Genomic DNA, 14,823 nt, shown 5'->3' on the forward strand with positions numbered 1-14,823 from the left:
GCCTCCACTGAAAGTGTAAAATGCAGTAAAAAGGAGAGAAAATTCACTGCAAAATACCACTCAGACAGATTTTTAAAAATCTTCCCACTATCTAGAAAACCCAGAAAGTGGCTTATTCTTGTCACTTAGATCTCATTAAAATGGAGCGCTGCTGCATTTTCTAAATGACCACGAAACGACAGGTGATAAAAGAATCCTCATTCAAGTTTCCCGTTCTGAAATAAGCGATTTGCGTGACGTTGGGGAGCTAGCAGATTTGGGTCAGAGGCTTGACCTCTGAGAACATATGTTTAAGATGTTTTCGATTCTCATGAATCCTGTCAAAGGCCTTCAGAACCCTTGAACTTCCCTGGGTGGACTTAAGACCTGGAGCAGGAAGCATCAGCCTAAGCGCACTGGGGCTTCTTGGCTTCTGCTTGTGTGCGTAAGGACAAAGGTGAAGAACTCTGTTCTCAATGCTTCTGCTGCCAGATCAGCAGGTGCCCTCCTTGAGCTAAGGCTTCTCTGTGAAGTTACTGCACCCTTGTCATTGAAGCTTCCGTTCTGAGGCTTATGCCTCTCCCACTACCGGAAAAATGCCTTCTCCAGCAAGACAGCGTTTTTCAACTTTTTTCATTAAAATCATTGGGGCGACATCAGTTAATGCAATCAAATAGATTTCAGGTGTACAACTCAATAACGTGTCGTATGCATACTGCATTGTGTGTTCACCACCCAAAGTTAAATTTCCTTCCATCACCAAAGATTTGACGCCCCCACCCCCCTTCTATCTACCTGCCCCGCTCCCCTCCTTCTGGTAACCACTGTCTGTGTCTGTGAGTCTCTGCTGATCACGTTTGTTTGTTGCTTTCAGTTTTACATCCCACCTATGAGTGAAATCATGTGGTTCTCAACTTCTTCTGTCTGACTTATTTTGTGTAACCTAATCTCAAGATCCATCCAGGTCAGCACACATGGAAAAAGTATTTCCTCTTATGGCTGAGTCATATTCCATTGTATATATGCACCACGTCTTCTTTATTTAATCATCTATCGAAGGACACTTTTATTATTTCTATGTCGTGGCCACCGTGAATCACGCTGAACGTCAAGGTGCATATACCTTTGTGGATAAATATTTTCCAGTTTCTTGGGTGAATACCCAGAAGAGGAATGGCTGGGTCACATGAGAACTCTATTCTTAGTTTTTTCGAGGAACCTTCGTACTGTTTTCCATTGCGGCTGTACCAGTTCACATTCCCACCAGCAGGGTGTGAGGGTTCCTTTTCCCCCACAACCTCGCCAACACTTGTTACTCGTGTTTTTCAACTCATAAGCCTGGCTTATCAGCGCTATCCCAGTTTAGCCAAGGATGAATTTGTCTTGCCCAGATGTTTCCTTGGTGACTGATGAGAACTGTGGTCTGAAAGGAGATTGGAGGAGAGCTGGGAAGGATTAGCGATGATGAGGTCCTCAGGGGCGCCTTGCGGTAACTGAGTGTGATGCCCTACTGGAAGAAATAATAAAGCAGAGTGCTAGACCGAAAATAATGGTCCATCTCATCTGGATCCCGTGACCCCTCATGTCAGGAGAAAACATCCTTTCTTTCTGTCACTCTGTTACAACGGGTACTCAGTGAGCACCTATTAGCATTGGGCTGTACTTAGTAGGCGCTGGATAGTCTTGGGTGAACAAAAGATGCCTGGTCATTGTCACTATGGTGAAAACAATCCGTCTGGGTGAAGCAGGGGATATATGTACCACTGCTGTTCTGGGAGAGACTGCCTGCCCGTGGCAACTGACTGTCAAGAGACAGCGAGTGACAGTGGAAGGAGGAAGGAGGAAGGAGGAAGGAAGGATGAGCTCTTGTTCTGCTCCCATCCCCCCTCAGCGATTGGTATCAGATTGCTATGGGTCTTCCCAGGAATCGCCAGGGGGATGGCTCCTGGAGCTGTGACGTGATCCTCTTTGATGCGGGAAATAAAATTTTCAACGGAAATGTCTTAAACATGAAGAGGGTTTTAAAAGTAAGCTGCAAGTCGATTGCAAGAGTGGCCTCGTGACCCGGTGGTGTCAGAGGGACTCAGGAAATTCCCATCATCCCCCTCGCCATTCTCAGTATGTTGGACCTTTCTACTTCAATGGCTTTTGGAGAATTTTCTTCAATAAGGACAGTTTCTTCTCTGAGAGAAAATTAATGGCCGCTGTTAGATAATACAGCATTAAATTATTGACCAGTAAATTTAGCCTTCGTTTAACCTACATCGATTTGATGGGTGTAGTTTACAGTGTTATCTACTTAATGATAATAGTAATCGAAGATTAACGATGCTTCCCGCATTCGCTCAAAGCACTGCAAAGTCTGTTCTCACTCAGCTCTGCTCGAATATTGCTGTCCCCACAGTCTGCACCAGAATGAATATTGGGGGGAGAATTACTGCTCCCCTTTTTATCCCAATTCAACCTATCGCAAGGAGCCCCACGCCCAGATGCACAGACACACTAGCCCACACACCCCAACGCTAGCCACGGATTCTATAAAGAGTAGTCCTGTGGTCCTATGAGTCTGTTTCCATTTTGTTTTGTTTGTTGATTTTTTTAATTTTGTTTTAGATTCAACATATAAGTGAAATGATACGGTATATTTCTTTCTCCATCTGATTTATTTTTTATAGTTTTTCCAGCTTTCATACGTCGATGTGAAAACAAACAAACAAATTCAGGGTTTAGTTCGAGACTGGGAATTCCGCTCCATTCTTTTCTTTATAAATTAGACCATACGGCATTAGCCCAAAAGGACGAAAGGAAACTCCAGCAAACGTGGACGTCTACGATCCATCTCTCTTCCTCCCAGGGTATACGGCATTGGCTAGACATCCAGTGCCATCCTCTGCACTGGCTGTTTTTTTTTTTTTTTATTTTAAGATAAAATTATAATTAAGTCTTATTAAGACTTCCAATTTAAAATCCAGACTACAGAGTTTTTGTTTAATCTATATTACATCTGTTCTTTTTCTATACTGAAAATATTAGATTCCCAATGAACAAATATTCGAATAATAACAGCAATACTGAAAAGCGTGTGTGTGTGTGTGTGTGTGTGTGTGTGTGTGTGTTTGATATTATTTGTGTCATCAAGGAAAGTTCCACTAATAGTGTTTTAAACACTAATTGTGTTTTAAAAACAATTAAAATAGTTTCTCTGTATAGTTATGCCACAAATCAGTACCTGGTTGGCTTACTTGTTTTGTTTTGGTTTGCTTTGGTTCGTTAGGGATTTTCTTGTTAAGATTTAATTTTGGTGTATAATCATGAAGAATATTTGATGATTCCAGACTCAGCTGTATAAAACAAGGACAGTCAGAGAACTTTAGCTTATACGCTTGTTCCTTTTATCCTGGTTGCCCCCCGCCCCTGTCTATATAACCATTTTGTTTGTTTCTTTTTAGTCTGTCCTCAATTAAAAAAAAATCGAGCAATTATATATGTACGTATGCATGCATGTGTGCATGCGTGGGTACTTATACCCTCCCTCCCTTTCTTAGGTAAATGATAGCATCCAATACGCACTTTCTCGGCTTTGTTTCTGTCAGGTGACAGACTATCCTGGAGATCACTTCACAGCAGGACATGGAGACCTCCTCTATCCCCTTTCAGAGTTCAGATACTCTGCCCTGAGGATGTTTCGTAGTTTGTTCAACCAGACCCTAGTGATGGGCGGCGTTCACTTGATTTGAATCTTTGGTTTTTATAAACAGAGTCACAATAGGCGGCCGTGTGCCCTGACCGTGTCCGAAGACGAAGGATCAGCCCAGGATCACTGAGCACCTGGAAACACCACGAAGAAACGGCTGACGCCGGGTCTGGGAACGGAATGTGCAAAGTGAGCCTGAATCACCTGGCAGCGCAGAGAAAAGACGCTGATAGAGACGGCGGGGGCACATGAGAAGGACACAGAGGCTCTCGCGGGGCAGAGATGGACCTAGTTAAATAAGTATCAGTAATAACTGTGACAGGCTGAAAGACAGCAAGTATATTAAAGCGCCTTCGTTTGTAACGACTGAAGTTTCAAGTAGCAATCGGTCACTTTTGACTAGAGAACCATCGAATGATTGTGAAAATTGATGAAAGAAAAGGCTTAAGCCTTTCTCCTGACTCACCTATATCATATATCTCAAGGCAACTAAATAATCGATGAGAAGAATTTTCTCCTTATAGAAGGATTCCAGCTAATACATTTTAAATGAATGAGAGAATTCTAATACTACCATTTTCTACTCCCAAGAAAGCAATGTGTCTAAGTAATGACACCAGTGCTGCTGACATCACAAGAGAGACGAGTGGCCATTTTGCTCCTTAATAGAGGCTGGCCACCAGATAAACCAAAACAATCTGATCAAGCCTCTGGGTCCAACTCATAATTCGCAGAAAATACGTGAGACGGAAGAATATGATCGATGACACCACAAATCGAAAAATATGCAACGGAAAAAAAAAGAGTAAGAAGGAAATTGAATCTATAAATTCAAAGAGATTCTTAAAAATTCATTTTGATCCTGATTTGAAGCTAGTTTTAAAACTTTTAAAAATTATAAGATAGAAGACATTTAATACAGATATTTAATGATATTAAGGAACTATCATTATGAGGTAAGATACTGATATGGTGGTAATTTTTTTAAAAATATTGATATTTTAGAGATAAAGAAAATGTTATGGGTGAAATAATACAAGGTCTCGGTAAAGTAAGCTGAGGAGGAAATAAAATGAGATCTGTTTGAAATAATTCAGGAATTCAGGTGAGATTGGACGTGGTGGGGGAGAGACGAAGCGAGACTGTCCACGTGCTGATAACCGTTTAAGAAGGTAATCGACACATGGAAGATTATTATACGCTTCTCTATACTTTGACATATAATAAATAGCCTATAATGAAACTTTTTTGAGAAAGATACTGGATAGCTTAAAAAGTATAATAAGGGGCAGAGAACGAAGGCCGAAGATCCAGCTTCTAGGAACAACAAACAGAAAATGAAGTCTCAGAAATCCGCAGTGAGGCATATCCGGCGGCCGTCACAAAGCATTGGATTTTCTGCTCTCCCTTCTCTCCTCCCCCCTCGGGAACTCCTGAGGCAAAGTCGGGGGCAGATGCCTCTGCTTATCAGGGCCTCGGGCACAGCGCCGCGGGAATGTGGGCCAGGTGAGCATCTAGTACTTTCCGTGCCAACAGCAAGAAGCAGGTTACTTGCCCCATCCTCATACTGAAGCATCAAGAAGCGAGAAATTCCCAAAATCTAAGAAGGAATTCAGGCGCTGGACAGGAAAAGGAAATGACCACACACTTGCCTCACTAGGCCGGTAACAACCTCCGTGAATGTCATTTTCCTCTTCTGTAAGATGACCCCAGAATGCGGTGAGGACAAAAGAGAGAATGTATCTGGGAGACAGCACTCGAGGTCCCTCAGCAAGCTTTCCTCCCTCCTTCCCTCCCTCCTTCCCTTCCTTCGTCTCTTCCTTCAGTTACTGCCTCCATTATTTCCCCAGGATGATATTCCGTTAAGGGACACAAACTAAGTCCGTATTTTTGAATTCGAATTCGATTGAACTGAATCCATGTTTTCATTGGGAGAAAAAAACACAAAAGTTCCCTTTTTCCTTAGCTCGCTCCTCGTACACCTGGCTTCACAGGAAAAGAAATTCACGTTTGGAAGTGCACACCTGCCTCGGCCACAGGTGAGATATAAAAGCGTTTCCACATGTCCCAAATCCCCAACCCTTGATCAGGATGACGGGGAACATTCACTGTCCAGAAAAGCGATGGACGCACTCGTCGATCCACTGAAGTCTGCACTCCCCAGGATGAAAACAGCCCCGCATTTCCAGCAATTTCCTCCGTCGTCGGCCCTGTGGTCTTGGGTCGACCCAACAATGGCGAGCTGACTGTCACACCTTTTCTTCCTTCCGGCACGACACACTCACACCACCAACCACAGGGAGCGAGCTCCGTGTCACGAAGGCGTCCGGAGCTGGGTCGGTGACTCCCACGGCCAGTCAGCATCATCATTTTGACAAGGGGCTGGGACATCTGACCTCATGACAAAAGGAAAGTTTCATGATTAATGATGATTTTTATTTGGACATCAAAGATTGACTCACGCCGAAAGTGAGCCATCGACAGTTCAGATATCCTGCATCTCAGTCATTATCCTCCTGCCGTCAGGAATTCGGAGAACTAAACACTGACCAGCTGTAAAAGACATCTGTCCTGTCAGCAGAAAAGCCTACTTAATGGGCTCCTAAAAGGAATTGTTTAAAATAATGCTATGCAATTTTCCCGAGAGAGTCGGTGTTGAAAATGAACAAATGGAAAATTTAACACCTCCGCGAGGTGTTACTTTATTCATAAAGCAAGATTATTCTCTTACTTTTTTCCTCCCGTGGTGCAGGCATTTTGCAGCCACTTTAAAAACTGTAACTACCTTTTATTTAGTAATTGGACAAATACTTATTGAGGGTTTTCTATGTGTAAGAAACGGTACAGAGCCACAAAATTACAGGATAAAAACACATGGTGCCAGTACTCAAGGATTTTAAATAGTAATAATGCTACTCTTATTAATAACCTCTACTATGTCTATTAATCGTTACCTTTCACAGCGTTTTAACATGCTCTAAGTCATTTTTAATAATTCCTATAATTCAATGCGATGACTCTTAATTTTTTCAAAATCAGTTTTACCACTCTACTTGATTCCATTCTGTCCTTCGGGAGATCACATATGTAAGACGCTTAGCCCATAAGCTCAGAAAACAGTGAAACAGTCCCTCCCCCACGCACTTCAGACCATCAGTACAGAGTATTCCAAACAGCATTTGTGTGCTCACATCATATGCATTTATTTAGCTAGAAAGACGCCATAATTTAATGAAAAATTCACACGGTGCCCTCCTGTTTTGCCTTGACCTGGGTTCCTAGTTCCTTGATATTTACAGGTACAAAGGGCTCAGACTACAGGCCTGATGAAGTTTGAAAGCCCCAACCATCAAAACCATTCACCCCACTCCCTTGTTTAGCGGCCATGTAAGCGGCCCTCTTGAGCTGACTTCCACACCTGTTCACGAAAGAAAGAACAAAAAGATGCAAATGCTGTTTTCAAATCCCCCTTCCTCGACAAGGTCTTTTGTTTTGAAATTCTGTAATGGTCCCTGGTCTGTTATCTCACCAGCTGTGGCCTTTTATTTCCTAAAGAGAATAGCTGACATCACACAAGGCAAAGCCATCGAGCTTACGGAGGCCATAAATATCTTCCCTAAATCCTGCATGATAAATTTCCCTCTGATTAGTAAAGCAGATACAGTAACGTGTGGTTGTGTGGGATGGGGGGATGGAGAGACGCTTTGATGATGCTAAACTGAGCCTCTGGAGATATTCCATCCATCCTTCCTCAACTTCACTGTCCAACAACTGGAGTCATGAAAACGGTAGACAATGCAATCTGGATTATCCACTCTTATTGCTCTGTTTTGTTTTGATTGACTGGTTTTCAATTATGGGCAACCTAAAACTTACTTATACAGAATCTAAAGCAAGGCGAATTTGCTAAAGGGCCAAACGGGAACATGCCTCTTATATAAATCACGATATGCTTTTTAGACCACAGCCTAAAAAGAAAAGGAAAAAAAAAAAAAAACCCTGTGAATGAAAAGTACATGAATTTGAAATGATTTTATTTCTGACTCGTATTCTACTTATTTTTGATTCTTGGGAAGACCTGTCCCTATATTGCGATTTTTCTTAAAATAACAAGTTTCTATTTGTAACAATTAATTGGTCTTTCCACAAAATGAGGTCGCTGGAAGGACTGAGCAGGGCAAGAATATTCCTGGATCAAATAGAACTGGCGAGCGCGGCCGTCCGTGGACTTGTCAATTCTATCGTCTGACCAAAGGAACTAGATCGTAATGTTTCACTCGGTCTTCCTAATCTATGTGTACTCAAATGAAAATTTTTGAAAACCGACCTATTGTCAGGGAACGAAGGGTGGAAATAAAGAGTATTTTGGTGGTTTGTTTTTACTACTTGAACTTCCATTTGTCGTAGGATACGGGTTAAAATAGCTTTCTGTTTTTTGTTGTCTTTTTTTTAAGCGGCAGCCTTTCCTGATCTACTGAAGAGGAGTGTCGTGTAAATAATAAAATAATCCAAAGGTAACGAAGAGACACCCGCCCAGATTCTCACTTCTTCTGGCGCCCGCCACACAGACAGCCGAAAAGCACTTAGACAACGGAGAAGAAGCAACCAAGCCTGGACGACAAGTGCAAGACAGTGATGAGAAGCTTTGGAGCCGAAGAAGCAGAGAACGTCTGCTCATTTTGTCTCGCGGTAAGCGATTCATTCCCACACGTACGTAGCCCAAACCCGTCACCTACCCACCTCCCGTCCCCAGCACACACTTCCTCTCTCCCCATCCCAGCTTAAACAGAACACGACACAGGGAGCTTTGCATTTCGCTAAGACGTTTTAATTTATTCAAGCCCTCACCTCGCTCAGATGAAGTTTGGGGGCCTCATCCGCTGCTCATCACCGAGACTTTGGTTGCATTGCTGTCTTCATGGTAGGATCTCCACTAATAGCTGGACACTGTGTCCCTTGGCCAAAGGAGCGGAGCTTTATTTATTGATTCAAGTGCCCTAAGGCCCTGTGTGGACTGTTTCGTGTGTATTATTGGCTCTGAAGGCAAGACCACTACTGAAGGCGGAGGGTAATAATATGTAAGACGCTCCTGCCCAGTGCAGCCTCCTCGGAGTAAGTGGAATTCCCCGGCGAATGCCGCCACCCTGCTGATTCAACCATGAGACCGCCTGCCATCAGAGGTTACTGGCTTTCGGCTGTAAGTTACAGGAAACCTTTCAGCCTCTACTCGGTTATTTATAGAGCAGTTTATAGGATTCTTCCACAACTCAAAGAAGGAAAATCAAACAAATGTCACCTCTTATTATCGTGGCAAGTAAGTTCCACTCTGAAAATAGAAGCTGGAACCTTAACCTATTAACTAGGAAACCAATCCACTGGCGTATTTATATTTTAGCTACAATTTTACATTAAAAAAAAAAAATTCTTTCAAATTTTACTCCCTCTAGAGAATTTTCCCTGATTAAGCTCACCTGCATTTGCATATTTTAACACCTCTTTCCATGGCGTTAGTGCTTCAATAATGGACTACAAGTGAACAGTTTTTTTACTTATAATTCTTCCTTCTGTCCTTCCTTCCTTCCTTCCGTCCTTCCTCCTTCCCTCCCTCCCTCCCTCCCTTCCTTTCTCTCTTTCACAAACATTAATATAAAGCTTACATGCCAGGCACTGTTCTAAGAGTTTTAATCCCTATCACAACTCTAGGGGGTAGGAACAATTATCAAAGCCATTTCACAGACGAGAAGACTGATACGTGATATACTGTCATTACTGGTCTATGCACAGCTCTGCTTTATTTCTTCATTGACTCCTTTTTATTCATTTTCTCATTATTTTGTTAGTCATTTAAAAAAAAAAAAACACACAACCCAAGAATTAGAACATAAATAATACATCTACATCCATGATCCTCTCCTGTCCTGTTACCCTGCTGCAGCCTTCTGACGTACTGAATTTGGTGTTTTTATTCTTTTCTTGCTTGACTGTAAAAATAATTTTAGCACATGTGTATATTCGATCAAAAGTTTTATCGCTTAGTTTTGGTAATCTTTGAATGTTTTAAGATGATCATGGTTTGGTCATCTGGGAACTTGCTTTTATTCAGCATAATATTATCACACGTAGCTTGTGGTTCATTCATTTTCACTGGCATAATAGATTCTATCATGTACCACAATTTATCCGTTTCCCTTTTGATGGTCACTTGTAATTTACTCTTGCTATTAGAAACAGTGCTGTTATGAATAATTTTGTAAGTTGCTCATGGTGCACAAATGAACATTTTCTTTGGCATATACCTAGAAAATCGTTAGGTCATAGAGTATGTGACTGTTCAATTTTAAAAGTAGCTTTCCAAAGTGGTTAACCAATTTACACCAGTATATATGAGACATTTGGTTGGTTTATATACTGTCCAACTTTTGGTATAGTTTAAATTCTTAACTCCTGCAATAAATTGAGCATAAAATGGTTTCTGTTATAATCTCGATTCACTATTTCATATCTTCCTTTGCTAGTCTATTGCTATAAAGAGGCTGGGCCTATGTCCCTATGTTTTTAGCTGTATATTTTTCTCCTTCTTTGAAATGTCTGTTCCTGAATTTTGACCTTTTAATTTTAATCTTTTTTCTGTTGAGCTGTCTGACATTTCCGTAGTATTTTATAGGAGTCTTTACATATTCTTGATCCTAAACCTTTACCGGTCATATGTGTTGCAAATGATATTCTCTTAGCTAGCAGCTTGCTTTCTCCCCCCCTTTAATAATTTTCCTGATGAACACAATGTCTTGATTTTCATAAAGTCGAAATTATAAATCTTTCCCGTGATGGTTTTCACTTTTGGTGCCTGTCTAAGAAATCCTTCCCTACCCCAGAGTCGGAAAGATATCCACCTATATTTTTCTACTGAGTGTTTTAAAGTTTGCTTTTGACATTTAAATCTCGAATCCATCTGGAATTGATTTTTGAGTATGGTGTAAGGGTGGGATCCAAATTCATTTTGTTTCCAAATGGACAACCAATTTTTCCAGCTCCTTTTATTGAATAATCCCTCTTTTCTCTGCCGAAATGCCAGGCCACCTCTGCCCTCGTTAAAGTCCCACATACGCATGGGTCTATTTCTGGGCTCTCTGTTCTCTCCCATGTGTTTACACCTGCAGGGGGGTAAGAGCACGGGACATATAGAGTCGAAAGATCTGGTCACTTGTAACCAAGGGAGCCTGAACAGGCCTCCTGACTATCCTGTTCGGTTTTCTCATTTGGGAAACACAGGTAACAATTCCTACTTCCTAAGGATGATGTGACGATTCAAGAAATATCTGTGGAAGTGTTTCGTAACCCCTACAATTCTATAAAATGCTCTATCTTGTTATTATTTTAAATGCTCTATATTGTTATTTGTTTAAAAACATCCTAAAAGTGTTTCTTTTTCCTTTATTTGTTTTTAAGAAATCTTTTGGTGGTTAGTTACAAAAAACCTTGTCTTACACTGGCTTTAAATATAAAATGCAATGGCCCATGTAACTTAAATACTCCAGTGGTAAGGCTAGCCTTAGGTGACACTTGAAACAGTGATTTTTTAGAGACTCCAAAGAAACATTTTCCCATCTCTCCCCGATTTCTGCAGTGTCGCCTTCATCTCTGAGGCCTTATGGTCATAACGTGGCTGTCAGGGGCTTCCGCATGCTTGTTCACATCCAGCCTGAAGACAGCTTTCCTCCAGGTGGCTTCCAGAAAAAAAAAAAAAGAGAGAGAGAGAGAGAAAACTTCTTCCTTAGACACCCCAGGTGAAGTTTTCCGTCTCATGTCTCATGGGCTTCATCTGAGGCAAGTGCTCGTCCACGCACTGGGCGACAGGATGGGATGTGAGGGTGGGCCCCCTTGCTCAACTCACAGAAACCATGTGCAGAGGGTTGACAATCTGGTGACTATTACTGAAAATAAGCAGAGAACGAATAGAGAATGAATACTTGGGCGGGGGTGGGGGAGAGTCATAGCCAGTGGTCATTACATTTTTAATGTTTTAAACAAAATAACACATGTCTATGGTCACAGATCAAGTGATGAGGAAGAGCTCAGAGTGAAAACAGCAGCTGCCTTTCCCACCAAGCCCCGTCCCACTTCTAGAAAGACATTCTTTGAACTCTGTCTGTGTTGGATTCTCACGTTGATTGCTGTCCCAACTCTAAACAATACTCTAGACGTTCATTTTTTTTAGGCAACCAGCTTTTATATTTGACCACACATTTATACTTCCCCATCCTTATTCCTCACAAATTGCAAAGTTTAATGGTAATGTTATGATTTTAAAATATTTTACTGTTTACCTTTGCGATTTTAAACGATAGATCTGTATTTCTTTTTCCATCCGTTTTAATGAGTATCTCAACCTCCTTCTCTAAAGAACTTAGACCACCTTTTTTTCTCCTCCAGCACATTCCTCCTTTCATTTCTTCTTTCTGTCAGATATATTTTGACTTTTGCATCATCAAGACTGTGAACATCCATGTTCTGCCCTTCAACAATACGTAGAACTTTTCCGCTCTGTACATATTACAAGTTGAATTTGCAAAAATTGTTCATCATCGGTCCAAGTTTGGTGCCAGAATAATGCTTCTTCCCTTGCTCATTCAACGTTGGTCAACGTAGACCCCCTACACCAATGAAAGCATTCATTGGCAGCAAGGTTAAGTGGCATCTGTTTGTTGAATTTTTAAATTGTGCTTTTCATTTGTGCATTAGCGGGATCATAACTTTCTACTACAGATTTCATTTTTCTTAGAGTTTATAATGATCCTCGACTTCTGTTTTTATTTCTTAATTCATACTATATGGAATTTGTTTTTTCCCCCCCACGAGAAACCCCTTTCATGGGTTTCTTTGTCCTCTGACACAACATCGCAGGGTTTCTTCTAGGCCTACTTTGTCATGATCACTTGGGGACTCCTCTCCTGTGTTGGGTTCCCTTTCTCTGAATCCCACATCTTCCATTTCTTTTATCTTTCCTTCTGTTTCTTGGCTAAAGTCACAATGTCCACTAACTTCTTAAAGAAGCATCTTTAAAAGGTAAACATTACCCTTTCTTGCTGTCCGAAAATATCTTCATTCTGTTCTCACTCCTGATCGATATGTTGGCTCAGAACGTTTCTTTTCTTGTAATATTCAGTTGCCCATGAGAGGTCTGATATCAATCTGATCCTTTTTCCTTTACATGTGACTTGTTTTTCCTTTCCAAAAGATTTTATGGACATTTCTTTATGCTTGATGCACCATAATTTAATCGGAAAATTATATATTGTGTTCAGAGAGAAGCTTTTCTTTAACTATATATTTTTTACCCTTCCATGAAACGTCGATGTTTTCGTCACTTGCAGATATTTAGTTTATATGCGGATGCTAAGATTAGTTTAAAATTTTAATGTATAAAGAAAAAAATCTTTGGAAATATAGGAACAAAACAAACCAAAAAAACTAAATATGTTAAAAAGACTTGTGCGTGAAATGGAATAATTTTGCATGATTTTTTTCTATATAACAGTTTTTGGTCGTAAAAATATTACAAACTTCATTTTTAGGGTGTGATAATGAAGAAGAATCATGAATGTATCAATCTGAGAACAAAGATTTATGTAAACCAACATATAGCGGTTAGCTCAGAAAAAGGCCAGTGTCCTGGCCCTTAACACATAAATGAAAATTCGTGTTGCTAATATTGACCTAAAGATCCTCAGACATCAAAGAAAGATGGAGCTATGTTTACCACAGGGGACTTTGCTAAGGGCATTGTCTAAGGATTATTCAAAAAGTGTCGAAATAAGGATGACTTTCCGACCAACCTACAATTAACCATAACATCAGTTTCTTCCAGTTGTTCCAGTTCTTTAAAATTCTGTGTAATTATGAGGGCCTCACGCTCACCTCCCTCGGATTCTTTGCCAGCGCGTGATTCTATATATGAAACCACCGAAATACCATCCGGTGATACAAAGCTGAAGAAGAAAACCCAACTTCTCTCTATACTTTCAATAGCACCATGAGGTCTGGCTCTTTGCAAATCTGGTGGGAGATGTCTGAGTGCCCTGAGCACAGCAAGGTACTGTCACCCAAGGAGGTGACATTAATTCACTGTTCCCAAAGCACCAGCGATGTTCTCGAATATCTCTGTTCCCATCAAAATTCTAGTATGAGAGCAGCACTTTCCAAGATGTGACAGAGGACATGAGAGAAGAAAACAAGATCTCTCTGGGAAAGGTCACAGCTCAGAAGGAGAGACTAGATAGAAACACAGCGAACCATAAAAAAAAAAACATGTCAGTAAGTTGCATTAGGACCGTCACACGGGATGAACTGTGGGGGAAGGTAGAGTTGGAAGGTTTGAGGGAATCAGAAAATATAGTCAGGAATTTGAACCATATCCAGCTCTTTATGCAACTATAATAAAGGCCTCAGCTTGAGACTAAAAGAGATTCAGATGCGTCTGGGGACATCTGGTAAAAGGGCCGTGTCAGCCTCTGTAAATCTATTTACATAAAGACTGAGCTGTCTCCTGGTAGAGAACTGGAGGGAGGAAGGGTACAAGCACGATGTAGTGACTCAGTAAAAAAGCCTTAGTCACTGGATGAGGAAGATGGCTCTGTACACAGCAAGTCTGAGATTAATCCCCAGCTGGGCTTAGTCTGACGATCATGAGAAGCAGGGCAGTTCAAAGTAAGTGCTGAAATAGTTGTTTTTGCTTGGTGACATAAACAACTCTGCTTTGGTATCCCGTCTAGCAAAATTGAACAGAAAGGGAAAATCTCTCCCTACCCCTTTTCCAGAAGTCAACACACAGGGTTGGTGCCCAGCAGAGCCAGTGCTGTATCTGCGACCACCATGCCTCGCGAGAGCCTGCGGGTGCTCAGTCGGTGTCAGAGACGAGGCACCCAGCAGTGGAATAAGGGCGGCGTCTGACACAGGCTTTTATACCCAGCTCGGCACAGGAGACTGGTGAACCAGCAGGACCACAAGGGAAAATGCCAAGCCTGGCAGAGCAGGAAAGTGTCTGTCGTGCCCAGCAGTAGAGCAGTGACAGGCTCAACTTAAGAGCTGCGGTGCCCACTACCGCAAGACCTGGCTCATGTGCAGCCAGCTGAGACCGCAGGCCAGGGCCTCCC

The 14,823-nt window shown here is 41.5% G+C and overlaps 1 long non-coding RNA gene across 1 annotated transcript in view; it reads left to right on the forward strand.

Moving 5' to 3' along the window:
• The window catches only part of LOC105296169, a 94,606-nt gene that overhangs the window by 77,505 nt on the left and 2,278 nt on the right, over window positions 1–14,823 (forward strand). Inside the window, exons 9-11 of the long non-coding RNA XR_002781868.1 lie at window positions 3,573–4,478; window positions 4,679–5,712; window positions 8,128–8,362. This is a non-coding gene — a long non-coding RNA (uncharacterized LOC105296169). The remainder of the gene's footprint in view (window positions 1–3,572; window positions 4,479–4,678; window positions 5,713–8,127; window positions 8,363–14,823) is intronic.

This window comes from Pteropus vampyrus, unplaced genomic scaffold, assembly GCF_000151845.1.
Source record: "Pteropus vampyrus isolate Shadow unplaced genomic scaffold, Pvam_2.0 Scaffold121, whole genome shotgun sequence".
In the NCBI taxonomy this organism is placed as follows: domain Eukaryota; kingdom Metazoa; phylum Chordata; class Mammalia; order Chiroptera; family Pteropodidae; genus Pteropus; species Pteropus vampyrus.